General features: G+C 47.5%; 1 protein-coding gene across 15 annotated transcripts in view; it reads left to right on the top strand.

Annotated features, from left to right (window-relative positions):
• znf536 (zinc finger protein 536) overlaps positions 1–18,163 on the top strand; it is a 336,911-nt gene that overhangs the window by 145,187 nt on the left and 173,561 nt on the right. For 4 of the 15 annotated variants that reach the window (XM_078944701.1, XM_078944697.1, XM_078944699.1 and 1 more), the window contains exon 1: positions 16,841–17,126. The exons of 1 other annotated variant lie outside the window; for it this stretch is intronic. The gene's annotated coding sequence lies outside the window, so the exon portion shown is untranslated. Of the gene's footprint in view, positions 1–16,680; positions 17,127–17,219; positions 17,848–18,163 lie in introns of those variants that run through there. 10 more of the 15 variants (XM_078944698.1, XM_023953733.2, XM_023953727.2 and 7 more) reach the window with 4 other exon arrangements.

Genomic DNA, 18,163 nt, shown 5'->3' with positions numbered 1-18,163 from the left:
GCTTCAATAACTCTGGAACTGTTTACTTCTGACCCATCATTATCAATCAGCTGCTTTCTGGAGATCCTGTTAGCATCAGCAGCAGCGTTTGGATTCTCTTGGCTTATAGGTCGACCTCTACCACCGTTTGGAAGGGCCGAAACCTGCAGATTTGTGCTTGTGATTGACAGATAGCTGCCCCTCCCATCCCAGAGTCAAGTCCGTGTTTGGAGTTTCCGGGACTGAAACTGAGACTGAGACTCTGACCACCTTCAGATCCATCGATGACTCGGTTTAAAAGGACGAAATGAAGAAGTCTGGTCTCAGTCAAATGTTGGTTAACAATCAGGGGGGGGGGTCAGAATCCAGGCCTTGAGGGCCGACCAGAGACCCTGTCTTATCTGCTGCTGGTTACCTGGATCAGGTGTGTTTAGCCAATAAGGAGCTTCAATGACAGGCTGGTTAGAAATCCATGTGGGACGCCGGCCCTCGAGGTCTGGATTCTAAACCCCCCCCCCGATCTAGAGGGTCTCAAAATGTAAAAACCCTACTTTCTTAACTGTGAAGGTCTTAATCCAGATAATCCCAAAGAGGACAGATTATCTGTACTAGACAACAGCCTGAGTGTCTCCAAAGGACTTTATTCAAATCTTTGTTCCGAGGAAGTGAAAAGTTCCCTTGAACCGAAAACCTGTGGAGGAACCTATAGCAGAACCAGAACCAGAACCAGTGCAGGTGAGCGCCTGCCGAGGACAGGAAAGAATTCATGGAGGTCATTCTGGTTTCTGGACTCTGTGGATTGATGAAATACTTTGGGGCTGTGACAGTTTAGACCGGGCATGTCCAAAGTCCGGCCTGTGGGCAAAATGCCGCCCACATTTAAATTTCCATAACTGCACCGACTCTTTCCAGAAAACAAATAATATGTGCACCCCCACCACCCCCACCCCCTGCATTGTCTAAAAACTACTTCTACCATTTCTTGATTGTGATTGGCCAAATTCAGTTTTAGGATGTTATAAACCTGTGACATCACAGTCATGTGATCTTTTTGTGATATACGGAGTCAACTATAAAAAAAAGGAAAAGCTGAAGGAAATTGTCAAAGAGTTTTCAGTAAAAACTAAAACGACTGTGGCTTTTCTCAGAGCGTCAGGCAGACGACATGCTAGCTACCACAGGCTAACTGGGACCAACGGCGTGAAAAGCTGACAAGAATTTGGGTAAGAACTGTAATGGATCGAGTGTGTCGTCCTGGTGACGGCCCACAGTGAGAGAGGCTGCGGTTGCTGGGCGGCATGCGGATTTGAGCCGACGGCTGGAAGAGTCTCTCAGATTAGAAGTGAGTCCTTTTTTAAAAAAGTGTCAGGATTTTTGGAACTATCCCTTCAAAATGGAGACGAGGAAACGGCTTTTCAAGGGGAAATCAACGGGTTCAAACCGGAAAGTGAATCAAGACCGTGGTTCTTGTTGGCCAAATTGGTAATATGCTCTTATTCTGAAAAACCTAAATGAATAAAAACATCAGAATTACGAAACTCTGATTCTTTTACACAGAAGGAGTTAAAAAAATGGTGGGTTTTTTCCGACCAAAAAACAAACGTTCCGAGTCATCGTTGGCTTCGGCTCTTCCTTTTATTAATGTCTTTTTTAGCGCACTAACTTTCAGCAAACATAAAAGACTCCAATCTGCTGCAGTAAACGATGAACTGCAGGAACTCCGCCTGCTTTGAACTCCTGGGATGTAAAGTGGAAGATAAAGACGACACACTTACGCTTTACATTAATACTGACGACTGCATTTGTCCCACATCTCTCACAGTGATTATGGTCTGTACATTAAAATGCATTTATTCAGCTGGTGAGGCTGCAGCGGCTCAGACGGATGCTGCGGTTCCACGGCAGAGCCTCGTTCATCACGGCGGCTGAAACTTAAGGAACCGGGGATCTTCTTTAATCATAAGGTGGGAAATGGACTCGGCCGCGCCACCCTCCCCGCTGAGGTGATGAAGTTTGTTTGTCATTGAGTGTGAGGCGGGTGTGAAAAGGTGGTGTTTGTGATGGAGCATCATTATGGTGGGTGTGACGGATTAGACAGCAACCTGGCTCATGTAACTTCCTGGTTATGAATAGCCTCTGTGGAAAGGTCAGCGCCATGACAACCTGTGATGGATGTCAGCGGCATCCAATTAGGCCCTCCAAAATAATTCACTTAGGAGGATGTGGTGTGTGCTTATTAAATGTAAAACGGCAAAGTCAAAACCCTAAAGTCCACTCATCTGTGAGGCGGGGTGAGAAATTCTGAGCAGTTTCCTACAATCCCCATAATCCCTCACGTGAATTACGCAACAGTTAAAAGAAAAGGCTTCCGTCTGTTTACGAACAGTGGACCCTTCTGTCCTTGTGGACCCCTACTTCTCTTGGGCATCCTCCTGCTGGGCGGGGGTGGCCGGCCCCTGCCTCGCTGTCTCCCGGACCAACCGTGGGCTGGGTGGGGGGGCTGCCTGGTGCGGGTCTCCCTTGGGAAGTGCCTGAGGTTGGGGTGGGGGATGCTCAGAACTCCTGTGTGGTGGTTGGTTGCTTGTCTGGGACTGGAGGTGCTCTCGTGGGGCGGGGCCCCGGGTTGGGCCCTGCCTGTGTGGCGAGGGGGGCTGCTCTCCTGGTTGGGCTGGAGCTTTCACTCTCTGTCCCCCGGTGCCCCCCCTGCTCTCTGGCTTTGGGGGCCCCTGTGGCGATCCTGCTGGCCCGGGTGGCGGATGCCCAGCGGGTGGTTGTTGGTGACCGTAGTGATTATAAACATCCAGCAACTTGTTGCTTTATGCTGCTTCATGGTTTTACCCCCCCTTCTATAAATACCCTCCCACCCCCCCTCTCTAACATCCCTTTCTCTTCTTCCCTCCTTTTTCTTTCCGTCTGGTCCAACAAAAATCCCTATTGTGCGTTCTGGTTCATGCAAAGGTTGGCGGCTTCGCTAGTGACCGTCCGCGATAACTGCAGCGAGCGGCGTTTCCACTTTTCAAACCGGATCGTGCGACTGTCTCTGGTGTTTCAGCGTTTTGGGATTTTATTTCTAGTCATACAGCTGTAGGGGCCCTCGAGATTCAGAGTTTCTGTACAGATACTTCTCCAGAAAATCCAAGGAAACTAGGAAAACACATACCTGAATGAATGAAACCTTCTTTTTTATTGCTTTACTATGCTGACGACACATTGGTGTTGTTTCTAGAAGCCTCTACACACCAAATATAAGGATACTTTCAAAAAATCATGAAAAATGGTTAAAGTTCTAGATGCAATAGAAGTTAAAAAAGCTGAAAAATGTATTTTTATCTTTTGTCTATCACGTCTGTCGATTGCAGCAACAGCTGCCTCGTCTGTCAGAGATTGACTTTTTCAGAGATTGACGTCATCATCTCATGTCACATTTCGCGGCGTTTGGGGCGGTTCCCCTCCGGTGGCCTTGCGACCAGAGCGACTACAAACCGGCATGAAAGGCGAACCGGACCTCAGGCTAAGAAAACCTTCTGGTAAACGGAGGTAAATAGGCTGTGGGCCGTGTGAAGTGTCCCCCCCCGGCGTGCACACACGTTCCAATGAGCCCATTTCCTCCCTGAACTCCCACAATAAAAGTCCTCTCACTTTTAGGCTACCTCTGGTTGAACTTATGCTTTCCTTTTTTTTCCTCCACGTCTTGTGTATCCACTCTGAAATTATAGATGAGGATAATAATAATAATGTCATTTTGTACCGGAATCTTAGTCATTACCTGCAGTAAAGTGCTTCTAATTGATACCACCAGAGAGATAATGATTGCAATGCCCTCCAGGAACATATTATTGCAATATTAACCTTTGTATATACTTTTATGCAGAAGACTCTGCCACATTAAGGGATCTCTAAATCTTACTTGTGCGCTGTAATGCCATTACAAAAGAATGGATACTTGGAGGTGTGCCCTTTTCCTGATTAAGTGTTTCCAGGGGTTTGCGGCCATCTTCGGGAAATGGATGACGCCGGAGAGCCATTTCCAGCATTTTTCTCTTCTCTTACTGGATGACGGTTTCTGTCCTGCACGGCTGCGGGAAAACGGCATCTAAGGCGCTCGCGGTCGTGGTTGCTACCGGCACGTCTTTGGTGGAGCGTTTGAGGCGTCCGGACACGGCGTGTCCTCCCCAAGCTGCCGGTTCCAAGGCCGTGTAAGCACTCGGATCCTCCACCCGTCCCTGCCGAAGCGACGCGACCTCTGCGGTTCCACGCCGAAGGAACGTGGCAGAACGGTTAAGAAAAAGAAAAAATTCGGGGCAGAAACGCTGCCGCTGATGGAGCGGATAAAAGCTGAGGAGGAGGTCGCTGAGAGTTTGGAAACAAAGACTGTGGCGCTGCTGACACAGGACAAATGAAAACAAACGCATTCACGGCACTTATCTCCTCTGGAACGTGCACGTGGAGGTGTGTGTGTCTGTCCTAATGAAGATAAAAGCATCTTCAGGAAATTGAAAGAGATGGGATATCTGAATACTTGGGGGGGGGGGGGGGGGGGGGGGTGAGGAGGTCCGCGGTGCAGAGCTCGGTCCGTGACCCGGACCAGAAAAACGGACGGATGAACGGTCCTGACCGAGTTCAGCTTCAGGTCCAGGAAAGTGAGTGAGGCCTGTTTGCAGGACCAACGAGCTGCCGCCGTCGTCACCGTGCGCTTCCAGACTTCAGCTTTGGTGTGAAGTCATGGTTACCACGGTAACAGTGAACACAGGACAGCTTTAGGGTCATATTTGAGTCTTTAAGTGGAGCGGATGGTTTTAGACGTGAATCTATCATCGATTCTTTCATCACATTTGGCCTTTAGATCCGTCAGGTACCAGAAAATTAGAATTTTACAGTTTTGTTTTGTAGAAAAAACAATTAGATGATGATTTCAAAAGCCGTACGGGTATTATTTCAAATGATGTAACTTTTGTTTGTTTTTTTTACTTGTCCAGCAGCTGAGCAGACAGACAGGAGCTGAAGGCCTCTGTTGGAAGGATTTTACTTTATAACAGGAGGTTATGAATCTTCTGACACACAGAGTATATTTGAATAAACCCCTGTTGTAATTTAGACTAAGCTTTATTTATATTGATTAGAAAAATTTATGTAATTTTCCCTGACTTAAATATGATTTTAAAACAACAGAGAAATTCTTTCCGTTATCAAAATGATAATTCTATTAGAGCTGCGCGATATGAGCAAAAACTCAAATCTCTGTTTGCAGATGTTTTGGGAGCTACCGCTAGCTTGATCCTCTCAAACAGAGAAACCTGTCTCGCTCTCCACAGAGTGTCTGCTGTGAAACAAGTTTGTCGTACGCACATCTTTAGACGCTACAACCTTCAAGCAGATTTTACTGCGTCTGGTTTGATGTTTAAAACTCCAGAGGTCAACATTTCATTTTTTACCTGCCAGCCGAGACACCGGACACACGATTCCATTCACTTAGAAATAAAAACTATAGGTTTTATTTTAAAGGAGATTATGTTGAATGCAGGGAGGACGTCACAACAAAACACCCGAAAAACGCAGTGACTCTGATTCCTAATCTGTCTTTGCTCGCTGCTTTTGGCGTTTTCACGCAGCCATTGAAGTGTTTTATTTTCTGTCCCATATGAGTCGTTTCTTCTCTTTAGCACAGCTAAAAGCCTCCCCTGGGCCCCCCATGAGGAGAGGGGGGTAGGAGAGGGGGGTTAGTCACCTGTGGCCTGAACCGCCTATAGAGAAGGGAGGGGCTTTTCCTCATTTTTTATGAGAAAATGAAATAGCATTAAACTCTTCTATAGCATGAACGCATCTTTAATGTCATCTAACTGTGAAGTCAAAATCCAACCTGCTGAGAAATAAAAGGACAGATTTACTAAACAGAAACGGAAGAAACACTTTTCCTGATTCTGTCTCCAGTTGATTCATTTTTACATGAAATCAGAACAAAAACAGCCTAAAAACAGGATCTTGCCATTGACAGTAAAGATGCAGAACTCTCCAATAAGTTTGATTCAAATGTCTCCTGTTGTATTGAGAAAATACTGTTTTTAATGAATCTTCTATGAATTTGTTCACCTTAAAGTCTGCTCCGGTAAAACATTGTCTGACTTTAAACTGGTTTGTGGTTGTAGACTAGAAACGCGTGGAACATCTCGTTAGCATAGCATGATAGCATTTAGCATGGTAGCATCAGTGTGTAACGACACCATAAGGTTAACCGCCACACGTCCCGCTGCTCCACCCGCTAAAACTAAATGCTAGAGACCGGCGCACTGACTTTACTCGGAACAACGGAAGGGAGCAGAGAGCGATTCACTTTTGGGAGAGTAAAATCTCGACTGAAGGTGGCGTCCTCCCTGTGTGCGGAGTCTCCTTCCTACAGAAGAACATTTGGTGCCTCTTGTAATGGAGACTTTGGACTGGAGTGAATTTGAACCAATAATTTAATCTGATTTTTAGATTTACACACATGTCAGATTAAGATCAACTTAAAGATCATCAGAATTGGAATTGTTAAATTCCTCAAATGGTTTCAGCCGTTTTGGAAAACATGACATCAACAAAAAAAGGATTTCTTAATCACCAACTAGAACTTTAACGTTTTATTGAAGGGTTAAAAATGAAGTGTTTCTCATTTGAAGGTGTGGCCTTTTGATAGGTCGGTTGTCAATTGCAACTCAAAAGTAAGTCCCGCCCATTTTCAGGGAAGAAGGGGAACAATGACATCACATCCTGTCAGATGGACACCACCACTAAAACCGTCAAAAAGCCTTTTAAACAGGCAAGGTGTGGTCATGTGGAGATGTAGAGGCGTGGCCATGTGGAGACTTAGCTGCGTGGCTGGGTGGAGACTTGGAGGCATTGCCATTTTGAGACGTAGAGGCGTGGCCACGTAGAGGCGTGGCCATGTGGAGACGTAGAGGCGTGGCCATGTGGAGGTGTGGCCATGTGGAGACTTGGAAGCGTGGTCATGTGGTGGCGTAGGGGCATTGCCATGTGGAGAGGCGTGGCCATGTGGAAACTTAAGGCATTGGCATGTGGAGATGTAGCTGCTTCATGTGGAGGCGTGGAGGTTAAAGGAGCTGGAAGGTGCCGTTTCTCAGCAGGTAGAGTTTTCACAGCAGCACCACCTCTGTTCAGGTGGAGAGACTCCACCCGGATTGGAGGAAAGTGTGTTTTTTCAGAGTCTAAACCTGAAAGTTTCTGTTGATTTGTTGACCCAAATGTCTCCTCTGAGAGACTTTAATGAAGCCCTGAGAGCTTGAGCCCTCACTGTTTTTTAGCAAACACCTGTGTTTCTGCTGAAGCTCGTGGGCCAAAGCAGCATCCCGCTTCAGTGATCTTCCTCTGACGCCAACACATGCAGCGGCTTCTTCCTCCAAGGCTGGATGATGACCTCAGGAACCAGATACTTGGATCTTTTTGTGTGTGTTTAGTATTCATCTCATACTTGTAACACAAGGCTGCTTGTCCTTGACTGCTTGTTACAAATAACCTGCATGATTCCCACAGGTTTGGAGATAATTCGCTGATAATTTAAGTTACTAGTGTTGCATTTTTCCCTGGCAGAGCACAAAACCTCAGCACATTCCTTTGTTGCCTTTTCATTGTTTTGCTGGCGTTTTGGCGCTTGTTAGCTGCTCTTTTGTAACAGGAGAACGTTCTGGAGTGTACGCGGAGGCTAGTGTGACTGCGCTCTTTTGTGCAAACGATCTGCTGTTAGTTTCTCTTTTCACGGCGCAGCGATATCATCTGCAGGTTTGAGGAAGTGCTGCTGAATAAGGTCAAGGCAGGGGGGCCCTAAGCTCTCCCGATCATTGAAAAGATTTCAGGATTCTGCCTGACGGAGACAATGTTCACACACGAATACGCCTTAGAACGGAATTTCTACTATATGGTGAAGTATTTTTGTACTGGGGAACCATAAAGAGATTCATTTTAGTGGTCGTGGTCCCACCAGGGAGTCAGTGTGATCCTATTGTATTACAGAAGACATGAGGAGGAGGAGGAGGAGAGAGAGGAATGGGAAGGGAAGGATGGGAGGTGAGAATATAGGAGAGGAGTAATCACGTGTGTCCGGCGGAGGTCACCACTGGTCTGCAGGTTTTAATTATGTGCTAATAGCCACTGAGGAGGTCATTTAGAGCCATTAACCGGTGCCTGTAGGTAGTTAACGGCCCACAGCATAACCCGGCCTCCTTAATGTTCCCTACGAGGCCGTTAGCTCTCTGTCACCAGCCAGCTAGCAGCCTCGTTACCGCGATTAGAAACCAATTGATAGGTAATAGTAAAATATGATGGCACTCTATCCAAGAAATATGGACTCTCGTGGAGAATTGAGAGGCGAGGAGTGGCGCCGCTGCATGAGAGTGTCACTCCACCCTGAGCGGCAGATGCAGACCTGCTGAAACGCACAGGTGTAAACAGACCGGCGGACGCCAGGAGGAACCGATTTAGAGAAACCAGAACAGTTTACCTCCTCTCCATAACTGAAATGATAAAGATGTATTGTAGAATTTCAACACCTTTTTAATCTGTTTTAAGATGCAAATGTATGTGAGAACTGGAAGGAACAACCCCTCCCCGCTGGCGTCCTTAACAGGAAGTGGTCCCAAAATCTTATCGACTTCTCTATAGAATAGAACAGCTGTTACTCGGTCGTTCTATTCATCAGAATAACTCTACTGCTTTTTTTTCCACATCTTCTTGCTAATCCTAAATGTTTTCATGTTTTTGCTGTAACCAACCAGACGCCTCAATGAAAGTAGGCGGCCTTGCGCCGAACATTCGAAGCGTCCTGATTGGAGAGAGTGGTCGCCACAGAAATGTAGAAAGGCCAATCCCGGCTCACTGAGGACGTTTGGTGCCAGCATGGTGACGGACACATCGTGGCGAAATGGCGACTGAATTGAGAAGGTGACGTCCAGTTATACTCTACGGTGGATGCAGCAGACTGACAGCTGATGGAGACCTTTTAACACAGATGCATCTGTTCAATAGATAGAATTAATTTTTCGTTCTTATATAAATGCTATACGTTATTTTACTTTATTTATTTTATTTGCCAAATAATGACTCATCCACGATGATCCAGTATAAACTGAGGGAAGTGACTTTAACAAAAAAAATTGAAACAAAGTGGTCCGCTCCCGCACTTGATTAGTCAAGTGGACCGGTGGAGCGGGATTTACAGCTTTGTGTTTGATGGAAAGGGGGGGGGAGGTGCTTTGTTACATGAGCGGTATGTGTGGGAGATTTAAGACTTTGATCCGTCCCGCAGCTCTAGGGGTACAAGCTACCAAACTCAGAACCAGGTCTTAAAGTGTGTCTCGGAGCAGAGCTTGGACCGCCAGTACACAGCGGCAGTATGGGGCGGTTTGAGCTTCAAAGCAGAAATGTCGCTCAGTCCTTAGAAACCGTTCAAACAATCATGTGGATTTGTGTTTCCAGTCCTGTCCCGACTAAATAAATGCCGATGTTATTCCCACATGTTTACGTGCAGCCAAAGATGCAGATTGCAGCGCCACCCAAAGCTAATGTTGTTAGCCCGTGTTAGCATTCTGCTAATCCTGGCTTCTTTCTGGCTCCGTTCAGAAAAAGCACTGACCACACGGATTAAAACTAAAACGATGAGCGAACAGGCGCTTCATAATAACTGTAACATTATTAAAAGCACGTTTAGAAGATGGTCTCGAATATTACTGAGCTGACATGTCAATGTATAAAGCCGCTCGGCGCTGTTTAACATTGTTTTGTATTGAATTGTTACATTCAATAAAGTTTGGGGAAAAAAAAGCCGCTCCGCGGACCTTATCTTCCAGTTTTTCAAACCCTACTGCGCGCATGTGCGAATGATTTATTCCGACCGAAGGTGTGACCCATGTGAAAGTTTGTTACATTCTGAAAACATTTTTCTGGAACCATGTATACGGTTGAATTCTAAACCGACCATTGATCCGGTCAAGATATTTTGCACATGTAACCGTGGCTTATGGTGTCTACTCGCAACGTGGCGGGGGCGTGGCATCACGATGGTGTCTCTCCATCGGGATGTCACTCACCCATTACGATGGACGATGGCTCAACCCTATTTTCCAGTACAGAAGTGTTCACACAATCAATGCAATTCCAGCTAATCTGGACGTTTGTTGGGATAACAGGAACCGTGTCAACGGTTGAAGAGTTTCGTTAGTTCGAAGGTTGTGAGTTCTTTGTGTCTTTGGGGACAACTTTGGTATTAAATGGTTCAAATCCGACTCTGATGATAGATTCTGTCTCATGATGGCGTCAAAGATGAGTTTAAACCACAAACTGCTCTCAGTTTAGTTTGTTTTCTAACCTGTCCAACAGCTGAGCAGACAGATGAGAGCTGAAGGCCTCTTGTGTTGGACATATTTTACTTTAACAACAAGGGTTAGGAATCTTCTGAGGAGTATATCTGAATAAAGCCCTTTTGTAATTTAGACTAAACTTTATTCATATTAATTATATTTGTAACAGTTTATTGTTAGACCGGATAAAAAAGAAAAGGAGGGAAGAAGAGAGAGGGATGTTAGGGGGGCGGGGGGATAGGAGGGTGATTATAGAAGAGGGGAGGGGTCAAGGCTGCACTGTGGTGCAGTGGTTAGCGCTCTTGCCTCACAGCAAGAAGGCCCCTGGTTCAAGTCCGGGCTGGGGGGACCTGAAACAAAAACAACAATGGGGACCTTTCTGTGTGGAGTTTGCATGTTCTCCCCGTCTATGCATGGGTTTTCTCCGGGGTCTCCGGCTTCCTCCCACCGTCCAAAAACATGCTTCATAGGTTAATTGGTTGCTCTAAATTGTCCATAGGTGTGTGATTGTGGCCCTGCGACAGACTGTCGACTTGTCCAGGATGTCCACTGCCTTTGCCCACAAATGGCCGGGATAGGCTCCAGCAACCCGTGACCCCGAAAGGGATAAAACGGCAGAGAATGAATGAATGAATGAATGAATGGGAGGGGGAGGGGGAGGGAGGGTTGGGGGGATTTAATCATTAGGAAACAAGTTGCTGGAAGTTTATAATCACTACTGTCAAGTTTAGACGTTAACTCTACAATACAACTCATGTTCACACACACACACTTGTGTGTTCAGACCAACACATGTGAGACATTTCATTCAGTCATGCAAACTACTTGTTCAGAGGTGAGATAGCACCTGTGCTCCAGTGAGAGTCGTTTTTATGACGACACAAAATGTCAGCGTTGGATCTGATTGTTGGCGGCAACATTTCTGGAAAAGTGTTGGTTTCTAAATTCCATCAGATTCTCACAATGCTGAGAATTAAAATGTTTACCAAAATGTTTTTGGGACTTTTCTTAAATTTGTCAGAATGAGTTACCAGTCATTTGTTTTGTGATTCAGAAAAAGAGAAATAACCTTTAAACCTAAAATATTCATTCTCAAGAATGAAGAACTAAACTTCCAACACGCAATAACATCAGATTCCTGCTGGATGAAGACAAAAAAAACACGCATCTTTTCTGTGTTTGACCAGTAAGTTCACATTAAAAAAGACAAAACAGCTGAATGTCAACGCGATGGACAATAACTGATCCCACGATTCGAATTTCATCCCACGATTGTCTTCATTCAGGAAACACGTTAAAAACAAACAAACTCTTGGTTTAATTAAATGAATCTGGAAACCTCTGACATCACCTGAAGGGTGTCGGCCACAATGATATGCTCCGCCCACTTCAACAATGTCCCAAAAATGGGCGGGACAAAGAGAAGAGAACGTTTGGTTGAGTCAGCAAATGGATCCTGCCAATCAAAAGGAGAACAAATGTCAGCACATGTCACTCAGTGTTTTACAGAAAAACATACAAAATCCCTTTTTTTAAAAACAGAAAGTGAGACATTACACAAATATTTTGTATAAAACACATACAGTGCCCCCCCCACACATACACGCTCACACAAACAAACACACACCATGGTAAAGCAGGAAATGGTTCACAAAAAGTATGCAATATACAAATCTGGGGAAATGATATTTTGGGGACATGTCCATGCCAGTGACCCCCCCCCACTCAAGTTCACAGAATGCACTACCACAGGGAGGGCGTCGTGGAGTACCGTGAACGGCGACCGGTTGTCTGTGGTCTGTTTTTCACCGCACTGGTTAAAGCACTCGGCTATCGCCCAGCGTTCTGGTTCAAGATGAGCTCTTCCATTTCTGTCAAAGATTCCTCTGTTGGAACCGCCCACCGCCCCCACAGCAGCACCAGCCCCCCGCTTGTCATCGCTAACATCGTTAGCCTCGGAGAAAACTTCGACTCCCTCCACATAAGCTGACCACGGCTCACTTTCGGGTTTGGGCTCATGGATTTTCCCTAGAAAAGCCATTTCCTTATCGCCAGTTTGATGCTACGTCTTTTGTGAGAAAGGAGTCACTTTAAATCAAAGCGGAGAGACTCTTAGAACTCTTGGCTCCAAGTCTGCGGGCTGCCTAGCAAACCACTGCGTCACCCGGCTGTAAATACGACTGACTTTAGCATAGAAGAAAAAGATAGGAAAGTACTGGAACCAGCCTCTAGTGGCCATTTGAGGAACTACAACAGTTGTTACATTGGGGTTGACTTCAATTAAAAAAGTCCGGTGGGGGTTTAGTTAAATTACACCCTGATAGCCTGATGTCACAGAAAGGACAAAAAATGATTTCAAACTCTAGAATTTAGAAAGAATTGTATTTTTTAATCTGATGGGTTCTTTACAGAGTGATGCTAGTATGTTGTTCTTGAAGAGACTTAAAGTTTCACTTCAAATTTTTTATTTCAATTTCTATTAAATTGATTGAGTGATTGAGAGAAAAACATTGAATATTAGTAGCAGAACGTCATGTTCTAACCCCACCTGTTAGCATGTTCGTCCCGTGTATGAAACCGTTTTTTTGGTTTATCAGTATTCAGTCAGTGGGTGGCAGTGGGGGGGCCATAAGGGCTGCTTTGCCCAGGGCCTCAGAAAGCTTCGAAACGCCCCTGCAGACTAGAGACACAACTAAAGATACATGATGACATAGAAATCAAATCAGGATCAAAACGAGGTTATTCTTGACCCGCTATGCAGAACATTGTTCTTAATCAATTAGAGTCAGATGTTTTCATTTAAATATATTTTATTCCTGGGCAGACGTGGATTCATATGATTTCAATTAAAATCCCACTGCTTATCGGTCAGAGGAACAACACTTCCTGTTCGTCCGCATCCATCAGAGCCGCGGTTTGATACGGAGGATCTCTGGGCTCGTAAAACTCCCCGAAGAATCGCAGATTTGTCTGCCATGAAACCTGTAAATATTTGCCCGTGCTGCACTTGTGTGAGCGTTTCATGAACGATCAGAGCTGACAAACATGCACACTCGCTGACCCCGGCCGTCCAGGGGGGGGGCGAGACAGTAGTGTGTGTATTTGTTGAAAATGTAAATGCCTCACATGAGGAATTGATGTCACGGCGGAGGAGACGACGTCCGCGGTGGAAAGGAATCTGGTTTGGTAAACATTTTTCATCGCCAGTGCTCCTGGCTGTTATTTAAGCTCCTGTCAGGACTTGAAAGAGTAATTGAAACAAATTCTAAAGTTTAATTCTTGAAGTTTACAGTCACAGAGGGTTCAGAGCTTGGGATTGTTTAAAATTGCGCTTACTCCCCTTTCATTACAGCAGGAGAGTCTGAAAACATTCGGGTTCCTACAAATTAAACCTGGAGAAACTCGATTTGAAGTAAAGAGAAGCATGTATTTTCCTCCAGGGGAAGTCTTGTTTGCATTTAAATATAAACTGGCGAGGATGTATGGCCTTAAGGAGGTCAGTGTGGACGCCATGCTGGAGGAAAACCTCCACCTGATGCTGGGAAGCGGGCAGGCGGCGGAGCGGCCGGCCGGTCGGGTGAACTCTGATCCAGATCTCTAAGGCAGCAGAATAACGTCTTCCTGCATCCGAGGAGGGAACAGTGGTCCGTCTGTGCTGGGCGCTCGCCGTGTTGGACGACTCCCAGGCAGAGGGGACCGCCGGCCCCCTCACACCCGCAGACGGCGGCGGGCCCCTTTCCACGGGCGGGCACACCTGTGCCGCCCATGATCCACGACACTCGGCGCTGCTCATTGTTAGGAATTTGCATGCTTAAGTCCATATGGCAACTTCCTTTTGACCTGCTTTCCCACCCCCGACGGATCGTCAGGCCTGTCAGCCGATAAAGAATCACTTGACTTGCTATAACAAGTTCAAAAGGAGCTGATGAAGCGCCGTTGATCCATGGAGAATCGCTAAAAGAAACACCCCTGCTGCTCGCTGCTATCACTCCCATAGAGATAGCCATATTATTGATGGGGAATGGTTATGCTAATTCCTTTCTTTTTTTCTTTTTTAACGTCGGAAAACGCTTCAAAATGTAGAAGAGAGGGAAAAAAGAAAGAATTTCATCCTCATCAAACTGCATTCCATACAACAATTTAAAGGAGCAGCATGGGAATCGGATTTCCATAGTGCATAATGAATGCCGAGCGCCTCCTTAAAGTGGGAGATATTTTTTGTTTTGAAGAGAAGCGACATCAGGCTATTTATTAATGCGGCGCAGGCGGCGTGCACGAGCGCCGGCTCCTTTCAAAGGACCTGCACAGCCCAGATAAACATCAGTCTGAGTGGCGTTTCTCTGCTGGGAGGCTGAAGTGCTTCACCAGAGGCTTCAGATCAGGGGTCCGGGGTCCGGTCTGAAGCTGGATTTGGATCCGGCTCAAACTTTTCTGTATCAAACAAACGCTCACCTGCTGAGAAGGAGGAGTCCTTTCTTCCTGCTGTCCCGTCGTTTAGCGTCCAGGTACCGATGGTTAGCACCGTCTCGTGTCGTTCCGCTCGGTTTTTCCTCCCCTCGTTCGTAGCGGGTCGTGCTGATTCAGCAGGTTTAGCACTTCCAGCATCAATCAGCTCCAAGTTTTAACTTTAAGCTTTTTTCTACCACAGTGGCCCCCCAAACCCCCGAAAAGAAAAGGGAAAGAAAACTCAACCTACAGTTTTTTTCCTGTTTTATTTCTAATCCGAGGACAGCCGCATGAGGAACCAGGGTTCGATTCCCGAGGGGTACGATGGGCTTCACCCGGGGGCCACGATGGGGCGCGAGTCTGGGTGTCCCTGTGCCGGTCCCCAGCCCGGAAAAAAAACACAGGGTTGGTTTGAAGAAGGGCGTCCTGCGTGAAAAAACCTCTGCCGAACCGCATCTGTGGATTCGCCATGGCGACCCCGGAAGGGACGCGGCGAAAGGTCAACAACAGACTTCTCATCGCGCGCAGAGGGAAGTTTTATTTTGGAAACCTGCTGGGTTTCCTTTCTCCTCATCCAATTCCTTCTTGATTCATGTCAAGTCACTCGCTCACGTGTCAAAAAATCCAGCCGCTGCTTTCTTAACGCGGCCGACTGTGAAACCGAAACCCCGAAGCTAACGACAAAACAAAACGTGTTTGACAAATTTCTCTTGGCAAAATAAATCCAGTGAGGAAAACAGCAGAAGAGCCTTTGACTTCAAAATAAAAGAAATCTGCATGTAACACACAAAAATATGGATTTACTGACAGTTGTTCCCACAGACCATAATAATAATGCAGAACATTCAGCAAGCGGCTGTCCAATGTTACGAGGATGCTGCTAATAAAGTTATTCAAACAGCTGATTCTTTCATTTGAATGGTTCCTGCATGAAACCTGGTGAACAAATCAAGTTTAAAGCAGATGTTTGACAGAGAACGAAAAGAAACTTTAGGCACAAAACTGGAAGCTGAAATGACGTTTGTGGTGCCGCTTCCTGAAAAGGTCGTAGACGACTGCTGGAAGGAACTCTTTGGATACTTTCAGCTGTTTTTCGGCGTTCGGTTCTGCATCTTCAGGGAATAACTGTTTACATTCAGCCTTTTGAACTGTTTTCAGCTTTTCTGTGGCTCGTTTTGGGTTTAACCGGATTTTTTCTTTTTTCACGTTTTTTTTCTTCCTGTTCTGGTGTTCCGGCTCTGCTTCTGGTGTAAATATTTCTGCGTTGGGTTGGGGGTGGTTTGGGTTTTCAGCTCTTTGACCGTCTTCAGCTTCCAAACTCTCATGTTTAAACTGTGCAGCAGCGGAAACCTTCAGGCTGAGGGTTCAAAACCCCTGAGCTCCTCTGCTGTCCTGAAGTGGATCTAAAACCAGAGGATGCTGCTCACCCTGACCCCCCCACAGGACACAACTTGTCCTGGGGGGGCAGCAACAGCCTCAGGACAAAAACTCCCCCCACTCCTTCTACTAAAGGAGGTTGCCCTCATTGCCCCCCCCCCCCTTGTTGTGACACCCCCAGAGGTGCTCTGCGACGTGGATGATGTCGCACCAGAAACCCCCCCCCCCCCCCCCTCCACCTAGACATGGCACGCGCGGCTCTGAAGGTATGGGTTGCAGTGGTTCAAGTCCAAGATGACAGCTGTTCCCGTGCTCGTGCGCGCGCGCATCCCAGCAAACAGGAGCCTCTGATACTTCCCGATTCTGACCGAACCGTTCCCATAATTACCCCCCAATCATTATATAATCCCCCAACAAAGCCCCCATTCAAGCTTGTCTTTTGTCAGCGCTGGGACACTGAATCTGTAATTGCATTACCCCCCCACAACCCCCCCACCATGGAGGCATAATATCGCCAAAACACCGGCGGGTTTTTGTTTTTTTTTAGTTTGGGTCCACGCGGGACGAGTCTGTGCTTCTGGACCCAAAAGTTGCTCCAACTTGAAGTTTAATGTTTTTTTTTTTCTTTGAATTATTTTAACTTTCTGCGACCCCCTCCCCCCCTCGCCTCACCGCCCCCCACCCCTCAGTCCTCCTGCGCCTGGATTGGTGGCGTTATTGATAAATCATATTTCCCTCCGTCTGCGCAGGAATGAATCGTTAAAAAAGCAGCGGGAGCGGAGGCGCGCGTGCATGCGCGCGGATTGGCAGCAAAACGAGGCTTATTTACATTAAATCCGCCACAAGGTTACCGCGCGCGCACAGATGAGCGGCGCTTTTATCACTCATGACTTCTCTTACTGACGCGCGGGACGCAGCGGGAGCACGCGCGCTTCACCGGACTTTTCGGAGCGGGAAGAAGCTGAAGCTGTTTCCTGAAAGGTAAGAAATTCTACTTTTTTTTTTTCCTGGCAGGGGGGGGGGGGGGGGGGTCCGGTGACCCGGGTGTCCTCGCAGGTTTCCCGGTCAGTTTGTGGCGGCTCCGCCGGCGCCTGAGCGTACCGGAGCAGAGGCCAGATTTGGATGCCCCCCCCCCCCAAAAAAAATAAATAAGAGCGCGTTTGTGGGGACTTGAAGGTCGCAGAGCGGCGGCAGGGGGGGGCGGCCCGCGGACGACACCTGGGGACGTGGAACGGCGGGAGGTGGTGGAGGGGGGGTGGGATCATCGCTTTAAACGAGCTCCTGATCACCGCCGCTCCATCCGCGGAGGAGCCGCCGGGCCACAATGGAGGGGCTTCTGAACGCCACGATGCGTTTCAGTGAGCAGATGAGGGGCGGGGGGGCAGCCGGAAGATGAAGGCTCGCGCGCGGCGACCACGTTCACGGCTGCGAGCAGAAACGGCGCATTTCTGGGAGCTTTTCCTCTTTTTCTCCGTTCCAAAGTGGGAATACGCGGCGGGGGGAGCGCCGCGGCGACGCAGCTGACGAGCGGCGGGGGGGTCTCTAACAGGTCCTGAGCGCACTTTCCGACACCCCCGCCAACCGACGGGCGGACTCCGATCCGGTGAATCCGAACGGACATGCCTCATTCTCCGCCGGCGGCGGTCCTCGCGGCGCAGCGGTGACTCGCGGGACTTAGCGGCGCGTCCCAACAATTTCAAAGGTAAGAAGTGTTTTTTTGGGACGTGGGGGGTGAGTGACAGCAGGGCTGATATACCCCCCCCCCCCCCCCAGCTGTGATTCTAGAATAACAGGGTGAAATGCGCTTTGATGCGTAAAACGCGCCGATGTTTTGCGGAGAAAAGTTTGATTATGGGAAAAGTGACCCCCCCACTTCGTCCAGCACGTGCCAAAAGATGGGAGAGGAGCCGGTGGGACCTGCCATTTTGTGCCGGGCATCTCCCGTGTTTTTCGTGGGGGGGGTCACCGGCTCCAAACGGAGCGCAGAGCCTCTCTGATTCGGAGCGGTTCCTGCGGCG

The sequence above is a fragment of the Oryzias latipes genome, chromosome 3, assembly GCF_053564925.1.
Source record: "Oryzias latipes strain Hd-rR chromosome 3, Olatipes_Hd-rR_3.1".
Taxonomy (NCBI): Eukaryota; Metazoa; Chordata; class Actinopteri; order Beloniformes; family Adrianichthyidae; genus Oryzias; species Oryzias latipes.
Note: the sequence above shows the minus strand (reverse complement) of the source record. Positions and strands in the feature narration are given on the sequence as shown.